This window comes from Protopterus annectens, chromosome 1.part1 (assembly GCF_019279795.1).
Source record: "Protopterus annectens isolate FY-2018-M chromosome 1.part1, PAN1.0, whole genome shotgun sequence".
NCBI lineage: Eukaryota > Metazoa > Chordata > Ceratodontiformes > Protopteridae > Protopterus > Protopterus annectens.
The window spans coordinates 1,855,479,090-1,855,497,466 of NC_056726.1; the positions used below are offsets into that span (position 1 = coordinate 1,855,479,090).

At 43.3% G+C, this 18,377-nt stretch overlaps 1 protein-coding gene and 1 pseudogene across 1 annotated transcript in view; both read left to right on the plus strand.

Moving 5' to 3' along the window:
• Positions 1-18,377, plus strand: part of KIF6 (kinesin family member 6) — a 4,303,753-nt gene that overhangs the window by 1,694,589 nt on the left and 2,590,787 nt on the right. The window lies entirely within an intron of this gene.
• Positions 4,773-4,911, plus strand: LOC122817046 (annotated as a pseudogene).

An 18,377-nucleotide genomic window follows, 5' to 3' on the forward strand; every position in this document is an offset into this window, starting at 1 on the left:
CTACACCGGACGCACGTGGTCAGTTTACCCCCAGAGGCAGAGGGGGTAACAATAATAGACGCCGCCCTAGAGGCAGGGGGGTTCCTCAGATCCAGGGCAACAGGGAGTCTCTTCCTGAGAAGCCCTTTCAGCATCCCTGAGGTGTTGCCTGACTGTCCACCCTTGGAGGCAGTCGGGGGAAGGATTTCACTGTACCCGGTAGCCTGGCAATCCTATCACAAGAGATGTGGGTACAGTCGATCATATCCGAGGGTTACAAAATCTCCTTCGAAAGGTTTCCCATACCTCAACAATCCCTTCCAGACATCTCACCCGGTCAAAGGGATTTGGCAGAACAGGAGGTTTCAAAGCTCCTAGAAAAAAGAGCCGTCCAGACTGTGCCGGCAGACCAGGTAGGATCCGGCGTCTACTCGAGATTCTTTTTGGTCCCCAAAAGGACGGGAGATTGGAGACCAATATTAGACCTGAGCAATCTAAACAGATTTGTCAAGAAGGCAAGATTCGGATGGTCACGCTTCAGTCCATTCTGCCCTTTCTGGGCAAGGACAACTGGATGTGCTCTATAGACCTTCAGGATGCGTACTATCACATAAAGATTCACAGACGCTCCAGAAGGTTTCTCCGCTTTCGGCTAGGGACCAGTCATTACCAATTCAGAGCCCTGCCCTTTGGCCTCCCTTCAGCCCCCAGAGTGTTTACCAAATGCATGGCAGTGGTCACAGCTCATCTGAGACGTCAAGGATTCCAGGTGTTTCCTTATTTGGACGACTGGCTCCTCTCCGCCACCACCAAGTGTCAGCTTCTTCAGTCCAGAGACTACACTCTTCAGCTTTGCAGGAGTTTGGGAATTTCAGTAAATTTCGAAAAATCTTCTCTGCTGCCTTGCCAATCTATCACCTTTATAGGCGCAGAATTAAACACAGTCAAAATGTTAGCCAGACTAACAGATCAAAGAATTCTGGACATCCAAAAATTTGTTCGGATTCTATTGCAAAGCAACAAGATCAAAGCCAGATTTATACTGAAGGTTCTAGGTCTGATGGCTGCGGCCATTGTTCTTCTACCACTGGCTCGCTTCCACATGCGTCTTCTGCAGTGGATGCTATTCACGCAGTGGTCGTACCACAGTCTTCCGATGAGGCACGAAATCTTAGTCACACAGTCGCGCAGAGCTCATCTGAACTGGTGGATATCTTCCCCTCTTCTTCATCAGGGCCGACCCTTTATTCCCCCTCCTCCAGTTGCCACAGTCACTACGGATGCCTCTCTGATCGGGTGGGGGGGGGGCATTATCAGGGCAGGATGGTCCACGGGACATGGCAACCCATAGAATACCATCTGCACATAAATGTCCTGGAGATGAGAGCAGTGCTTTTAACGTTGCAAGCCCTCAACGACTTTCTTCCCACGGGGACTGTTGCAGTACAAACGGACAACATGTCCGTAGTCTGGTACATCAACAAACAGGGCGGGACCAGGTCCTATCCGTTATGTCGAGAAGCTCTCAGACTTTGGCAATGGGCAATCTCTTCTCAGCGGTTTCTGATAGCAATGCACATCCCCGGCAGGTCCAACCTATTGGCGGACAGGCTGAGCAGATCCATTCTGATGCCTCACGAGTGGTCTCTCAATCAATCTGTAGTGGATCAGATATTTCTGAAGTGGGGCACTCCTTGTTGCGATCTTTTTGCTACTCCTCAAAACAACAAGTGCCCCGATTTTTTTCACTCTCTTTCCCCTTCCAGGCCAACCCCTGAGAGACTCTCTAACCCAGGATTGGCCCCGGGGACTTCTATGCTTTTCCCCTTTCCCTTGATTCCACAAGTCATTCAGAAAGCCACCGTTTTGAGAGCCAAGTTGATCCTCATTGCCCCATATTGGCCTCGACAAATTTGGTTTCCGTCTCTGCATCGTCACCTTCTGGTGCAGCCCTGGCATCTGGACCCAGTTCCGGATCTCTTGATCCACCAGTCGGGTCAGCAGCACCAGGCCATTCATTCTCTCAACCTCACTGCTTGGTTGCTCCACTTCCTTCCGTAGCCAGGCTACCGATGATTTCTGACTCAGTCAGAGACATTTTAGTGTCTTCTTTGAAGTCATCCACTAGGACTGTTTATGCTAGCAAGTGGCGACGTTTTTCTATTTGGGCAAATTCCAGAAATATTGATCCCTTTACTGCTCCTGTACATTCTGTTTTAGATTTCCTGGCGGAGGTTTTTCATTCAGGATCCTCTTCATCTACAGTCAAAGTACAACTGGCTGCTATTTCCAAGTATCATGTTGGCTTGCATGACAATAACATTATGTCTCATAGATTATGCAAGGCCTTTCTGAGAGGAGTTTTTCTCCTAAAACCACCTATAAAGCATCCTCCTCCGCAATGGGATCTAAACTTAATGTTGGCATCCTTGATACTACCTCCCTTCGAACCGTCTGCTTCATGTTCCTTGAAGTTATTGACCTGGAAAACTATATTTTTACTGGCTGTCACTTCTGCAAGAAGGGTTTCCGAGATTCAAGCTCTCTGCATTCGTCCCCCTTATTTGTTTTTTCATAAGGACAGGGTATCATTAAGAACTAACCCTTCCTTTCTCCCCAAAGTCGTGTCTCAGACCAATATTAACCAATCTATAGATCTACCAGTCTTTTTCCCAAACTATTCCGACAGAGCTGAACAGAAACTGCATTTTTTGGATGTCCATCGTCAGCTCAGGTATTATTTGCATAGAACTAAACAATTCAGAAAATCGGACCAATTATTTGTCTCCTATGCAGAAAACAGGATAGGTCTTCCAGTTTCTAAAGTGACCTTATCCAGATGGTTGACTTCCACCATTTCCTATATGTACTCTCTCAGAGGCAAACAGCTATCTTCTAAACCAAAAGCACACTCAACCAGGAGTCTATCCACTTCTGCAGCTTTTCAGGATAGACTACCCATTGATACCATTTGTGCAGCAGCTACTTGGGCTATGCCTCATACCTTTGTCTCTCATTACAAGTTGGACTTGGCCTCCAGAGATAGGGCCAGTTTTGGTTCCACAGTTCTCAAGAGTCTGTTCCATTGAGCCACCCGGGATACAGGTGCTAGGGACGCGGCCCATCCAGCAAGAATGAAGGCGAGATTGACAACTTAACATTTAGAAGTTATGTACCTACCATAACGTTCCATGTTAGTTGTCTTCTCTCGCCTTCTTTCTTGCATCCCTCCCTCCTTCCCCCTGGCCTGGACAGATCTTGAAGAGTTCCTATTAGGTTGTTTTCCTCCTGAGCCTTCATATGAGGACTTCTATTAGGAACTTGTGTTCCTAATTGTTAGGATAGTCTTTAGCAGGGTAGGTTAGCTACCAAACGAGATCTGAGGTAGTTCCGCCTTGCATCATGGGATATAGGGTTGCCTCGAGCTGGTAAAAGGAGTTCCTAAGCTAAAGCAAGTGCCGAGTCGGAGCCGAGGATCGGCTCCGAACCATCCAGCAAGAAAGAAGGCGAGAGAAGACAACTAACATGGAACGTTATGGTAGGTACATAACTTCTAATTTTATGATCTGCTACAGGACACCCTTCATACCTCCCCCCATGACCACATAAGGTATGTAATGGTACTTGAAGAACTCCGTGATACCAAAAATGCCTTTATAATAGGAGATTTCTACCACCCCTTATAAACTGGTGCACATAGACTTCCAAAACTGGTTCTGCACAGGGTTTTTTGCGTTTAATAAATAAAACTTCATGGAACAAATAATTAATTAACCAACAAGAGGATATAATATTCTTTACCTAGTTTTACCTAATATAGCCACTACATGTACCACTGCTCATGTTTCTCTGGCCCCAGTTAAGACTGAATATAAGCTTGTAATCTTCTCTTTCAAAATTTGTAGAACCCCACACTCATTAACTTTCATTTAATAATTTTAGTGGACAAATCTCCTCAATCTGGATGACCAGTTGTTCAAATTCATTTGTAACATCACCAGACCTGAAACGGGCACAGCTGCTGTTTATACAGAAGCGTTCTATTGCCACATAGGGCCTACACCTTGCCATCCCTACTACAGCCAAATATAACGTGAAATTTAAAAATAAACCACCTTGGTTATCCATCAGCTTAAATAAAATCTATAACAAGATAAAATGGATGTCCTTCTATTCACATGTTGCCGTATTCTGTGCAGTAGGGTTTTATCCTCTTGCTACCCGAATGTCCGGCCAGTATACAAAAATTTGCAGTCATTGCATGGTGTGTCTGATGTGCCTAACAGAGCGTGGGCCATAAAAGTGACGTCTGTGTACACCAGACTTCAGAACTTCTTTGCTGACAGTCAAATGTCAGGTGTTCCTGCCTTCCCAGCCATCAGATCTTTGAAAAACTCAGATAAGTGCCCCATTGGGGAACCTTTAATTTAGTCATTACATGTTAGTGCTTGTTCATGTCATCTTGAAACGGCAAGTGTAAGTGTGACTGTCAGATACCCCACAATTAAAGATTTCAGTAGACAAACCTCCTATATCTGGGTGACCAGCTGTACAAATTCACTTGTAACATCATCAAACCTAACACTGGCACAGCTGCTGTTTATACAAAAGCGTTCTATTCCCACATATGGCCTACATTTTGCCATCCCAAGTACAGCCAAATATAATGTGAAATTTATGAATAAACCACCCTGGTTATCCACCAGCTTAAATAAAATCTTTAAGAAGATAAAATATTTCTTATATCATACAACAGATCTAAAACTCCTCATGTTAAAGACTACATCAAGAATATCAGTAAGGAGCAGGGGAAATACCACAATCAAGCAGGGGGATTTCCCCAGGGTGAGTCTCTTCCATTGCATACTTCACTTGGGTTGACCCCTTTGATTTCCCCAAATGTGAGAAACTCAACTGCATAGTCTGTGGACCTATAATTGAAACTAGTAGAGCTAGTAAGGCAAATCATTAACTTGACTTCTCCCTGTATGGAGCATGTAAGGTCTAAAGGCTTTGGTACACTGGCTGGACGTTGGGCTATCCTTGGTTGGAGATCCTTACCGTGAAGATTACTGGAACAGTGAAGAGAAAGACATCTACTGTTATGGTAAGATTTTACACAACCGTACTGTCTTTCCTTAGTTACATTAGGAAACTAATAAATAACACCCAGCAGTGTTCTGAACTTATCCAAACTGACATCACCCACTCTTGCTAGTAGACATGGCAGCTATACTAGAAGGCGCACTTACTCCTGAAACAGCTATCTTAATGTAACAAATTCCTTAATCCCTTACACTTCCTAATATTATAAAGGAACATGTGCTGAACGTGCTCTTCAAGACCAAAAATACTATTACCATGAAGCCTGAGAAATAGTGTCAAACTTGCCTTTGCGGAACCCTTTCTTAAGTTGCTTAATCTGAATTTAGTTACAGGATTTGAACCTGAAATATGGTTAACTACAGTGGTGATGCCCCTGCAAAGTGAGTACCCTACCTTGGATCCAGGAAGCTGTAGACACATTAGCCTAATATGGAAAGCCATGGAACAGATTATATCTGAACTCAAAAATTATGATATCAGAAATCTTACTAGGCTAGACCCACATCAATTTGGCTTAGTAATAAGGAAATCCTGCCAACTTGTTTTAGTTAATTTGTTCAAGAAGGTCACACAGACTGTATACAGAAGTCATTCTCTTTACACAGCTTATTTGGATCTGGTAAAAATCATTCATTCATCATGTCCCCCGAGTTGGCATCATTTGTAAGGTAAGTGCATAAAAAGTAGATCTGTATATAGTGAAGTGGATGACAGCTGGCTGAAAGGTAGAGTCCCCCTAGTTATGGTGGTGGGTGCCTCCATAGAAAGAATAAATGTAATTAGTATCGAGCAGATTTGGTAAACATCTCTCCTCTCTCTCTCTCTATATATATATATATATATATATATATATATATATATATATATATATATATATATATACACAGTATACCCAGTACCACACTGTATAATGATAATGTAGTCCAGGGTCTTAGGATCTGGATTGATAATTCCTTCCTTCAACTACCATGTGGCAATAGCAGTCAGAAAATCTTCTTTAGCACAACTAATATTTAATGGCATAGCATCTGGGCCAAACAAAGTTATCATTCTTCTGTATGCTGCACTAATTAGATCAATTATTGAGTAAAATGGTCTCTTCAGAAGTATGTTTCTAAACTCATTAATGAACTGGAAAGGAGCCATAGGTTTCTGACAAAGTATATTGTTGGCCTAAAATCCTTGCGCTACCAGAAAAGGCTTAAAGCACCATCCCTTTACTCAGTTTCTTATAGCCTCTTGTGGGGTGATATATACCTTGGGTTCCATTCCATTAGAGACCCAATCCTCCTTAATTTCTTGTATCTTCACAAGTTAAGTACTTCCACAAATACCAGAACTAGAGAATTAAATCTTAACCAGCACATAAATAATGCCTGTCCTACCTCTGGAGAAAACATCACCTGCAAGTTAAACGTGACACCCTAATGTCTTTCCAATTAAACCTCTGAGATTGGATGGGTGCCCATCAGTTTACTCTGGGCCTGACTTGCTGGGTTGCTGTCAGAAGACCGACGCATTCTGTCGAATGCGTGTTGGTCTAACTGTAAATGTCGAAAACGCAAAATGACGAAGCGGCTTTTAAGCAAATTCTTTCCCTGGGAAAGAAGTCGCTTGGCTGCTTCCATCACTTTGCCACTTTTGGCACGTTAGTGCGATCTCGAAGTTGGTATATTTAAGTAGGGGGGTGTAGGGGGGCACAGCCCCCCACTTAAAATAGTGTTAGTGTGTTTTATTTTTTTGTTTTTTTTTTTTTTTTTGGGAACAGCAAATTTTTTCTCTGGGAAAAAATTCACTGTTCTGGCTGTTCGCTATTTTTTGTTTTCGTTCTTTTGTGGTCGATATAGCAGCGTTCGATCTTTTGATCGTTCGCTGTTATAACATAGACCCGACTTGCTTTGCCCTTTTGAGCAGGGTACAGCATAAGGGTGGGTATTAGCAAGGCTTAAATGGTCCTGTATCTCAGTTTCCTTGCATTTACTATGACCGTGTGTGTAAAACATTGTAATTTTGATCTACATTCTGCAGTAGAACTTGCTTTCAAGGACTGTCTTTGAGGTCATGTATTCTTTAGCACTTCATTGCATCAACTTATATACCTTATACCTTTTCTGACCTGGATTGTACATTTTCTGAGTATGTATTCTATCGTTAAAGTTCTGTACAGCAGTCTTCTTAAAATAAGATTATGTTGGCACATTATTCTCGTCATTATATCTGTACAGCATTGATATGGAATCTTGGACTGTGCCTCATTTTAAATATATATCACCCTTTGAGTGTGCACCACTTGGACTTTATGTATGTAGTTATTAAATAGTGAGCATGAACCTTTGCACAAAAAATATTGTCAACATTTTGTTTAATATGAGGGGGATTTTCTGGTTTAAATTAAGGAGGAGGAGGAGTACTGAGGACTGTGGCTGCAAATACGTCCCCTAATCTAGATAGAGTTCAATTAAAACAGAAACAAAAGTTACTGTAGTGAAATCTGTGTGAAAATCTCACCTGCACCTCTCGACTGAGGTTCAGGAATAACTAAACATAAGATTGAGAGGATTACCTGGAAGACCCCACCTTTACCTCATCTAGGATGTTGTACTGGTTAAGGTAACTGCTCCCATGCATGAAAACTTTTCATTAAAGATCACTTGCACTTTAAAAGATTATTACAGGTTTTAGAGAGTACTATGCTTTTTACACTGTTTTCAAAAATTAAAGAAACTACAAAATTGTTAAGTATCTCTAAGCTGTGAATACCCTACATTAAGAGGAATGGGTCCAACTTTATGTGAGTTTTAAAGATGCTTATTATAAGATGGATAAGCACTTTTGTCTTTTGGACTTTTTCAAATCCAGATAATATAATATTGAAGACATGCTCTTGATTAAATGCATGTAATCTGAAAGAGAGTAGAGGGAGGGGTGCACTGGTAGAAGTGTCAGTCATTTGCTAGGTGAAAGGTCCTTTTCATTCCGTAGTAAGTTGTTAGGTAATTAGAATGTCTAAATTAAATGTGGAAAATGTTAAAGCTGTGTTAAGGCTGGCAAGAGCAATAGGGCAGACAAACCAAATGGGGTTTAAAAAGAATTAACTATACAACACTGGATAAGAACCACTAGTTTTGGAGGCAGTTTATATGACTAAAGCCCTGTAAAAGTGGGCAATACATCTCAATTTCATTTTTTAATAAGAAAATGGATTAAATCCATTTCTGTTTGGAATAAGAACATTATAAAAGAGAGTAATAAAAACACCTTGCAATTTAAAATGAAGACCAAAGTTTGTACAAGTAAGAGAGGTGTACAAGTGATTTACCGTGAGGGGCATGCCCATTTAAGTTCTAATTGACTGGGATCTATGTGATAGGGCCACTTTGCTATGGAAATTTAGAATTTTAATGCATCTATCACCTAATCACCTTTCAACCAGCAAATGACTGATGCTGCTACCAGTGTGGCCCTCACCCTTCCTCCTTTCTAATTACATGTATGTAAACATGAACATGTCTGTAACGTTGTGTTATCTAGATGTAAAGAGCTCAAAAAGACAAAAGCACTTATCTGTGTTTTAATAGTAAGAACCTTTAAAACTCCTGGAAAGTTGTACTTATTCCTCTTAATGAAGGACATTCACAGCCTAGATGTAGTTTTAAGAATTTAGTAGTCATTCTAAGTATAGAATTCATTGTAAAAGCATGGCATCCAAGCCACGGTGGTACAGCGGTAGCGTTGTTGCCTCACAGCAAGAGGTTCTCCTGTTTGATTCACGGCTGGAGTGCCTTCTGTGTGGAGTCTGCATGTCCTCCCCGTGGTCGAGTGGCCTCCAAAAGACATGCGTGAATGGGCATGCTTTCGTTGAAGGTTGGGTGCTGTGCTGGCAACTCGGCACCATAAAAAATCTACTGCCAATCATTAGCGGACCGGGAAAAGCCGAAAAGACAAACAACATTGTAAAAGTATGGCAACCTGAAAAGATTTAGCCCATAGTAACCTTTTAAAGTGTAAACAATCTTTACTGCACAGTTTTTGTCCACGGGTGCAGTTACCTTAACCCTTACAGCATCCTAGTTGAGTTAAAACTTGGCTACCCAACTAAATCCTCTCAGCCGTTTGTTTAATCTAAATAGAGAGAATTCTGGTGCAGGCCAGGGAGAGTGCAGCCCTTTCAAATGTGAATACTGCTTATTGAAATTTGTACAGATGCAAAACAGCAGAAGAATGATATCCATTAGGTAAAAGACGGCTATTCCCTAAACACATTTCCTTTTCCCACAGTGTAGTTTCCTTCTTGCAAAATGATCCATACGTTGCCACGTCGAAAACCAAAAAATGAGAGAAACAGACTCATACCTCTCAACTTCTTAGAGCAAGAAGTTTGGACAAAGCCATAAATAAAAGTGGGACAGAGGCCCAAAAATGGGGACAGTTTGTAAATATTGCTGTTACAAACTTAGTTGATAGAATAATAGGTTTTGTATTAGCTTGGATTTTTGGAATGATATGAAGTCTGAAAATCAAGTGTATGTCGTTATTTACTAACATCAGTCTTTAATGATTTACCAATAATTTGAAAGAACACCACAGTTTTGTGAAAAATGGACCAAAAATGTGAGGCCAAAAAATCTGTACAGTTGAGAGGTATGACAGACTGTATAAGAAGCTGCTTGATTTCTGGTTTGTCAGAAAATATAATTTAGGACCTCTGGTATGATAGCAATATAGATGCATCTGTATTTGTATACCTTTGTGAGAGAAATAATTATGTTTGTCATAATCATTCCCAAAAGTGAACACAGGAGCTAGAAATGGAGGATTGAAGTACTCGTTATCTGAAAGGCATGGAAAGCACGGAAAAAGAATCAGAAAGAAGATATAAAAATAGGCAGAAATAGGAAAGATTGCTAAGAAAGAAACCTTGTGCACGTAACAAGTTACATTGGAGGTGATTTGGCAAGAACTGAAGGAGATAAAAAAGACACTAATGGAGAATATTTTGGTACTGGAGAAAAAAGTCAGAGCGATCACTGAAGGACTTAATGAACATGTGAGTTTATTACAAGATGTGCTCCCAAAGAATGAAGACGTTAAATCTCAACCAACTCTGCAGAAACTAGGTTGGACTGTGATGAAGCCAGAATTGTATATGCTGAAGATAAGACTTGGTACAAAAACATAAAGATATCAGGCATACCAGAAAAATACAAAAGGTGGGAGAGGACTGTCCTGCAGCAGTGGCTACATTGTGGGAGCAGTGGAGTGACATTCCCAAATCAGAGTTGTTGATAGAGAGGACACACAGAACCACATATCAACTAGAGTTGGAGACAGCCAGGAAGCCTTAGCCAGTAATGATACAATTTCAATTGTATGCCCCAAAAGAGAAAGTGGTAAAATGTTGTGGAAACCATGAAAGAAACTGAAAGTGGGGGATGTGACAGCATTTGCAGATCTGGATTTCTCATCTGAGATGTGGCAGAAGCGGAATGTATTTCTTTCTGCGATTAAGGCATGTAAGATGTAGGGCCTCCACTAGATAATACTGTATTCGCCTGTCTTTAAATTATTTCATCAAAGGACAGTTAAAACATTTGTAGCTGTATTGGAAGTGATGGATTATATTAAGATGCTAGCCAATCATAGAATGAATAAGGCTGTACAGACTTGACCATAGGTTCATAGGTAAGTACTAGGCTGACGGCCCTGGACCCAATGCAAGCCTAGCCCAATAGTGTTCCCAGTCATCTGGCTTACCATTCATTAGTTCCCTGTGCCCCTATCTAGCAATGCGATTGAAGTGATCCCTGGGGTGAATTTCCTATTTCCCATCCACTCATCAAGATCCCTCTTGAAGAGGGCCATTGAGGTGCTCTGATTGACGTGAATGGGGAGTTTATTCCAGAGTATTGGTAGCCTCTAGGTTAGGAACCTGTCTCTCCAGCAGGTTCTGTTAATGTGGTGATAAGGTTGAGGTCTTTGGAATGAGTAGCACGGAGGGATTGGGAATTTTTCAGATGAAGCATGTCTAGCAAAACTAAGTCAGACATGGCTCTGTATATCAAGCACAGATCGTCTCTAAGTAGGCGATATGAGACGGAGTAAGGTTTAAATCTTTTAAGTCTATCTGCATAGGGCACATGTTTGAGTCCTAAGATACTCTTTCAGAGGAACTTCTGTGGCCTTTCCAGTTTTTGGAGGTGTCTATAATGAGGTACATGCCAAATGGGGCATTGTACTCTATAATGGGTTTGATGAGGGCCAAGTAGAGAGGGATAATGACTTATTTTTTCCTGGATGAGAACCCTTTTGTGATAAGATGTGCCACATAGAAGGACTTCCTAACTACAGTGGCAAAGTGGTTGTCGAAGGAGAGATTGCTGTCTACCTGTGTCTCTAGATCCCTTATAACACCATCAGAGTCAAGTGGGTTCCCTTCAATATCTTAGTTTGGGGGCTCTGTGTTTTTCCTGAAGGGAATGACTAGGCATTTTTTGGCATTGAGCCTAAGGCTATGGTTTTGGCACCAGTCATTGGTTTCCATTAAGCCTTATTGTAGGATGTCCACATCAGCTTGAGAATCAATAATAGCTCCCAATTTGCAGTCATCCGCGTATTTGGTTAACCAGAGTCCCTTGGTGTTGGCTTGAACTTCAGAGAAGTAGATACCAAACAGGGGAGGACCCAGAACCAATCCCTGTCAGACTCGCCTGGTAATCAGATTTGGAGTCAGCTACTTTCACCGTGTGGGTTCTGTCAGTGAGCCACTTGGCAACCCATCTAGTGATGTATGGGTTAATGCCCAGATTAGTAAGCCTATCAATGATTCTGGAGTGTGAGATGGTGTCAAAGGCTTTGGCTAGATTGAGGTAGGTTGTATGGACAGCCTTGCCTACATCCACCACTCTGGAGACAGCTTTGAAGAAGTCTATCAGATTGAGCAGAAATGATCTGCTTTTCACAAAACTAAACTGTGTGGAGTCCAGGGTATGAAGGTTCCCTATATTCTTATTTATACGATCCATAGTAATATGTTTCATAGCCTTACAGATCAGGCTAGTCAAGCTGATGGGGTGGTAGTTCCCAGGGTCAGTAGTCGCACCCCCTTTGTGGAGTGGGATGACTGTAGCAGTGTGCCACTCAGTGGGGACAAAGCCAGAACTGAGGCTGTAGTTGAACAGGGCACTCAGGTGTGGTGCCAGTTCTTTTTGTAGATCCTGTAGGACACAACCCGTTATATTATCTGGTCCCACGGAAGCTGTATTCTTAGCTTTGATCAGTGCAGTTTATACTTGTGCAGTCGTGATAATAGGGAGTTGGTATTCCTTGGGTATGTGGATGGGCTCTTTGGGGAGTGAGAGAGGAGTAAAGTTTGCGGTAAACCTATCTGCCAAGATATTGGCAATATCAGTTGCTTCAGTATTAGTGGTGCCGCTGTGCTGTAGCTCAGAGCAAATCTGCATATTATTATTATGCAGATTCTTGACACAACTAAAGAATGCCTTGTGGTTGTCCTTAGTATCTGTAGCAATTTTGCTTTTGTAACTAGCTTTGGTGCATTTGATGAGGGATCTCAGTTTTTTACTGAGTTTTCCAAGGGAATTTTTCCAGTCATTGGACTTTACCCATTTCTGCAACAGTTTTTTCCTTCTGTTATAGAGTTTGTTAATAGCAGGGGGTCCACCAGATTGGCTTCCTTTTTTTAGAGGAGAGCGTCTTAGTTCTGTTTGGTATGGCCCTATCTATGCAGTTGTGTAAGTGCTCATACAGTGCCTTGTTGTATGATTCACCAGACATTCTCCCATTCCCCATTTCTATGGATGATGCCAAGCTTGCGACTTCTATCCTTAGAAGCTCAAAATTAGCTTTGGAGAAGTTTTTCATTGTGGTTTCCATTTTCTGGGGTGGGGGCGGTATTTGGATATCAATGGTGATTAACTTGTGGTTGGATCTGACCAGGGAGAGGTTTATCAAAGGAGTAGAGCAGCGGTCCCCCATGTTTGTAATGACTAGGTCAAGAATGTTGTTTCCCCTAGTGGGGGTGAGGATGAGTTGGTCCAAGGCATTGGAGTTGATGAATTCCAGGAAACGTTGGACAAAAGAGTTGGAGTAGGAGTAGTTGTTGCAACTAATGGAGGGGTAGATAAAGTCTCCCAGAATAAGGGCATTAGGCTGGACCTTGATGTTTTACAGAGTCTCCAGGAATGCAGAATGGGAGTCCTGCGATATTGTGGGAGATCTGTAGCAGACTACAACATGGACTGCAGTTTTGTCCATTGATAACTGTACCTGAAGTATTTCTGATGTGTTGTGTTGGGCAAAAAGTCTGGAGGTGTGTGTATCTTTTATGAAGATGGATACACCTCTGCCTTTGGGGGTTAGGTCATCACATCCCTTAGGGTTATGGTTCAGATTTGGGGGCCGAAAGGTGTGATATGCATTGTAACCTGGTAGCACAGGGGTGCTCTCAGGAGCCTTGAACCTGGTCTCTGTTACTGCACAGATGTCGATGTTCTCCAGTTTGAGGAGTGACTTGAGTGAGTGCATTTTGAGGTTTAGACTTCTAGCATTGAGTAGCATAACCCTTAGGATGCGTTTACTAGCAGATGTTATGGTGGTAAATTTCTCTTCAGGACAGTGCCTAAAAAAGGCACTACAGGGGTGGCAAGGGCCTTGGCCAGTATCCGGAATCCCAGGGGTAACAGATGCAGGCTGTCTCTGAAAAGCGTCAAGGTCTATCATGTCATCCCAAGCAGACAGATACTGGATCCCCTTTGAATGACACCAGAAACTTAGCCATTTGTTGAAGTCAATAATTTTCTGCTTGTACTGTGGTATCATTCTTGGTGATGGTAGGATGCTACTCAAGGCTAGGGTCATACCTGCCTGGGCTACAAGATCAGAGAGTTTCTCCATGTCTGTTTTCATGTAGTCCAGGGAGGTACATCTTAGGTCATTCTCACCAACATGTACAATGGCGGAGTCATATTTGTACTTGCTGTGGAGAGACCCAAGTGCATGCATTATGTGGCAAATCCTGGCACCGGACAGGCAGCTGACCGTGACTTTCTCCTTATTCAGTCTAGTGAGGGGGACGTCAGTGTGCCTTACAATTGAGTCACCTATGACTAATGTGTTTGGTACATTTTTCTGCCTTAGGGGCTTAGATTGAGTGGCACACTGGTTGTGAGGGCTGTGTGTCTTGTGGGTTATGCTTGGATGGGATGGCTGCTTGCATTTGTGCCTTAGAGGTCTCTGTTGTTTGGGCAGATTTTTTGAGAGAGCCTCCATGAAAGTGGTTGTGTGTTTTGTGTTGCTGTGTGATAGCGGTGGTGTGCTAACAGGGGAGCTATGTGTTGTCTGTGATGTGATGTGTGTGTTGACCTTCTCCTTCTGACTGGCTGATCCAGTCTTGGATTGAGAGAGTGAAGCCTCAAGTTTGGCTATGTACTTGCATCTCTCATAAGTAGATGTGTTTGGAGGTAGGAGGAGAGGGTTGTCTGTACATGAGGCAATTGCTGCATTGCCTCAGGATGCCCAGGTTCAACAGGTTAATGGAAGAAAGCATTGGAAACTGACCTTTGGACATGCCTGGAAAACTGATCAGTTTTTTGTGCTGAGTTTTTTATACTTATATTAAGTACTGAAGCTTTTTGTTTCCTTTATGGAAAGTTAGTGCTAGTGACATTGGGTGAACTTGCAATAAATGCTACAAGAAGTTCTGAGCAACTGCTGGATTTAAGGTCTAATTTGAGTGCTCAGAGGTAAAGGTTTACATGGTCTAAGGGAAAATTTGAACAGCAGACTTTAAGGCACTGGTAATGGTTTTACCGTAGCTAAACGGCACTGCGCATCACGCAAACCAATTTTTTTTAAACAGAAAGATGAAAGGGATAGAAATAGTCCAAATTGGCCAATAAAAATACAATTTCTGAGCTGAAACCTCTCGTTTAGGGACAGATAGGCTGCTCAGAGCTTAGCACTCCCACTGATAAGCAGAGAAGCTTCCCTCTATCTCAGCAAGGTCTGGACAACACAGAAACCTCAATACAGTCCTGAGATCAGCAAATCTGAAATCCGGACCATCCTAGTTACAGAAAGGTGGGAAACGAGCAAGGAGATAGTATTTTATTTTGTTTTTCAAAAATACAATTAGAACTGCAAAAACACTATTTTAAAACAGAAAAACAGCTAGCGCACTTGTAGCCTACAACAGTAAAACAATTGAATTTAACTTAAAACGAGCAAATAAAGTGCAGACAATAAAACTTAACAGAATATGGTTGAAATAAGTAGCACGACTTACTAAATGCCTAGAATAAAGTGCTGTAAGCAAAAAACAAGCAAAAGAAGCAAAACGGATGTACTTAAATTACTGAAAGTCTCTCTCTGCAGGATGCCCAGTCAAGATCTTGCTGAGGGGAAGACCGGACATATGACCGATGCTGGGAGTGACAATGGCAATGGCTGTAAAGTAGAAGAGTACTTTCTGTTGTTTCATAAACAGCAAAGACTTAAAGAGATGTTGGTGACACTCAGAGAATCAAGGTGGAGGAGAATTGACAGACTTGGTTTTCAAATGACTTGTGGAAAGGATAATGGTACAGCATTATTTTGTGAAATTTTGAAGGAGGACAGCACTTATGGAGAGGAATCAGGAAGGGAGCTGTCACTAGACTCAAGCGTTATAATACTGCTGCTGTGGAACATATCCCCCATCCACATAAAACAAAGTTCGTCCCTGTCCATATTCAAGTGCAAGTTAGATCCATGAATGAGAAATAGAAAATTTACCCCAGGACTGCCCCCTGTACTACTAACAGATGGAGGCATCTCCTAAATGCTTTATCCCATGCATGGGTTCCCCCTCAAATTATCAATTTTACAATCCTAGATGTTAAGTTGTCTATCTCGCCTTCATTCTTGCTGGATCCGACTCGGCCACTCTAAAAGCTCGAGAGTTGGTTCCACCGGCTCGAGGCTCCCCTTATATCCCACAATGCTAGGCGAGAGTTACCTCAGATCTCGTTTGCCGCTACAGCTATCGAGGTTGGTTTTCTACCGGTTCTTGTTAAGTGACTTTTTCTTGTGTAATTTAGTCTATTAAAACCCCTTTAATTTTAATATTTTTAATTATTTCCCTTAGTTTAGAGAAATTTTTATCCCCTTCTAAAAAATTCCCGTTTTTTTCCCTCAAGAACTTTAGGTTCTTCCCTTGGGCCTACAGGCCTTTTCTCTTTCCCTAGTGGAGTGTGTGTATTACTTCTTATTTTAAAATCCTAGTTAGTGGTTTTTATTATAATTTAAACTTGACAGGGTGTAATTAGTGTGTTTGTGTGTGTGTTTGATTACACCTTTTAAAAATGTCTAAAGAAGCAAAGGTCTCCGGATTCAAGAAGTGTGATGCGTGCTGTCAGAAAATGTCTCTGACAGACGCTCACACTTCTTGTGTCTACTGTCTGGGACCTTTGCACCTGCAGGACTCCTGTGCTGTGTGCCATGGCTTCAGCCCCAGGGTCCTGCAGGAAAGAAAAAATAAATTGATCTTAAGAGGCTTACTCAAGCCAGAGGATTCCCTTTCTGTTTCTACAGGGAAGCCCTCTAAGGCATCTAGGTCTTCGGCTCCGACAACTGAGCCGAGACCTAAGGTTTCTCAACCTCTGCCTTCATCGGCTCCGGCTGGAGCCGATAAGTCTCAGTCCACAGTTTCTGTGGCTCCCTCGGCTCCGGCCGGAGCCGAGGTATTAAGTTCCGTGTCGGCTCCGACCAGACCTTCGGAGCCGACAACTAGGAAGAGGTCCAGGTCACCATCTCTTGGCTCCGTTCATTCGGTTCCAGGATCTCCCCTGCTGTCTGAACGGAGCCAAAGATCTCACCTCTAGGTCATCGAGGCTGTCGGATCATGACCCTCAGAGGGTAGTGAGTCGACTTCTTAAGTCCGAGGCACTGGCCCAGATGCTTCAGAGCCCGACTCATCAGTCGATGCCTGCCCCGGTCCATCATTATATTCCTCCTTCGACTCTCTTGAGCTCGGAGCCGGGTCGCCGGAACCGAGACTGTGATAGCGCCGGAGCCGATACAATTGTCTTCGGCTCTGTCGTCGGCTCCGATTTCTTCCTTGGAAGAATCTCGGCGCCGGACTTCCCTCGTCGGCTCCGAGGGGTGAGTGGCATCGACCCTTGTCCGACCCCCCTCTCCCTCTCGGTGCTTCGGCGCTGGTGAGTTCGGCTCCGACATCGGCCTCGGAGCCATCACTGTCGGTGCCGAGGGGGGTTCTTAGCTTCTCGGAGCGCGGACCTCTGGCTCTGCCTGACAGGGGTGCATTCGAGGTCATGCGGAGTGTGTTAGAGCCTGGCTCTACTCCACAGTCGGTTCCGTCCGCCCCTCCCTCTACAGTGCCTCAGGTTAAGTCGACTCACTCCCTCATCCCGGACCGCAGAGAGCCAGCTCCTCAGGAACCCCTGTGGGATTTCATCCTCTTCCGAGGCCTCTCCTGATTTGGCAGAAGAGCCCCCTCAGAAGAGGAAGTGTAAGAGGAAACACATTGACTCACCTGAGTCCATCACGCCAGACACAGATTTGGATGATTCTGAGGGTTCCCCCCGTTCCCCTTCTGAAGATGTCTCATTTGCAGACATCCTAGAGATCCTGAAACAGAGGGGAAATTGGCCAGCCCTCAACCCTTCAGAGGACGAATCTGTGTATCTTGAGGCGTTGGCTCTCGCCCTTCCACCTCCTGGGTGTCCCCCCCCTTTGACCCCTCATGCAGGTGGTTGCTAAGAAGGCATGGACGGCTCCTGATTCAGTGGACCCCACTCCCAGGAGACCCTCCAAGTTCATAACGGCACCAGCAGACAAACAGTTCTTAACAAAAGGAGTTTCTGTGGATGCTATGGTGGTAGCTGCTGCCACTAAGAAGGAGCTAGCTGATCCTTCAGTACCTGTCCATCCACCTAACAAGGAATCTAGGTCCATGGACAGGTACGGGAAGCAGATGTTCTCGTCAGCGACATTTACCATGCGTCGCTGAACTACCTGTGCCATTTTACTCGCCTTCAAAGGGACTTGATCAAGGAAGCGAGTGAAATGTTAAAGGACCCTACAGCTGCGGGTTTCCAAGATAAGATGAACACGCAGCTGGCTACCCTTAACTCCATAACCAACTCCTCCATGCGCCTTCTTTCTTACGCGGCTGATGGAGCGAGCAGAGCCGCAGGGACAGGTGTGGCCTTACGTAGGCATGCCTGGATGCGGCTATGCAATTTTATGGACCCTTCAAGACGTCTTTCACTAAC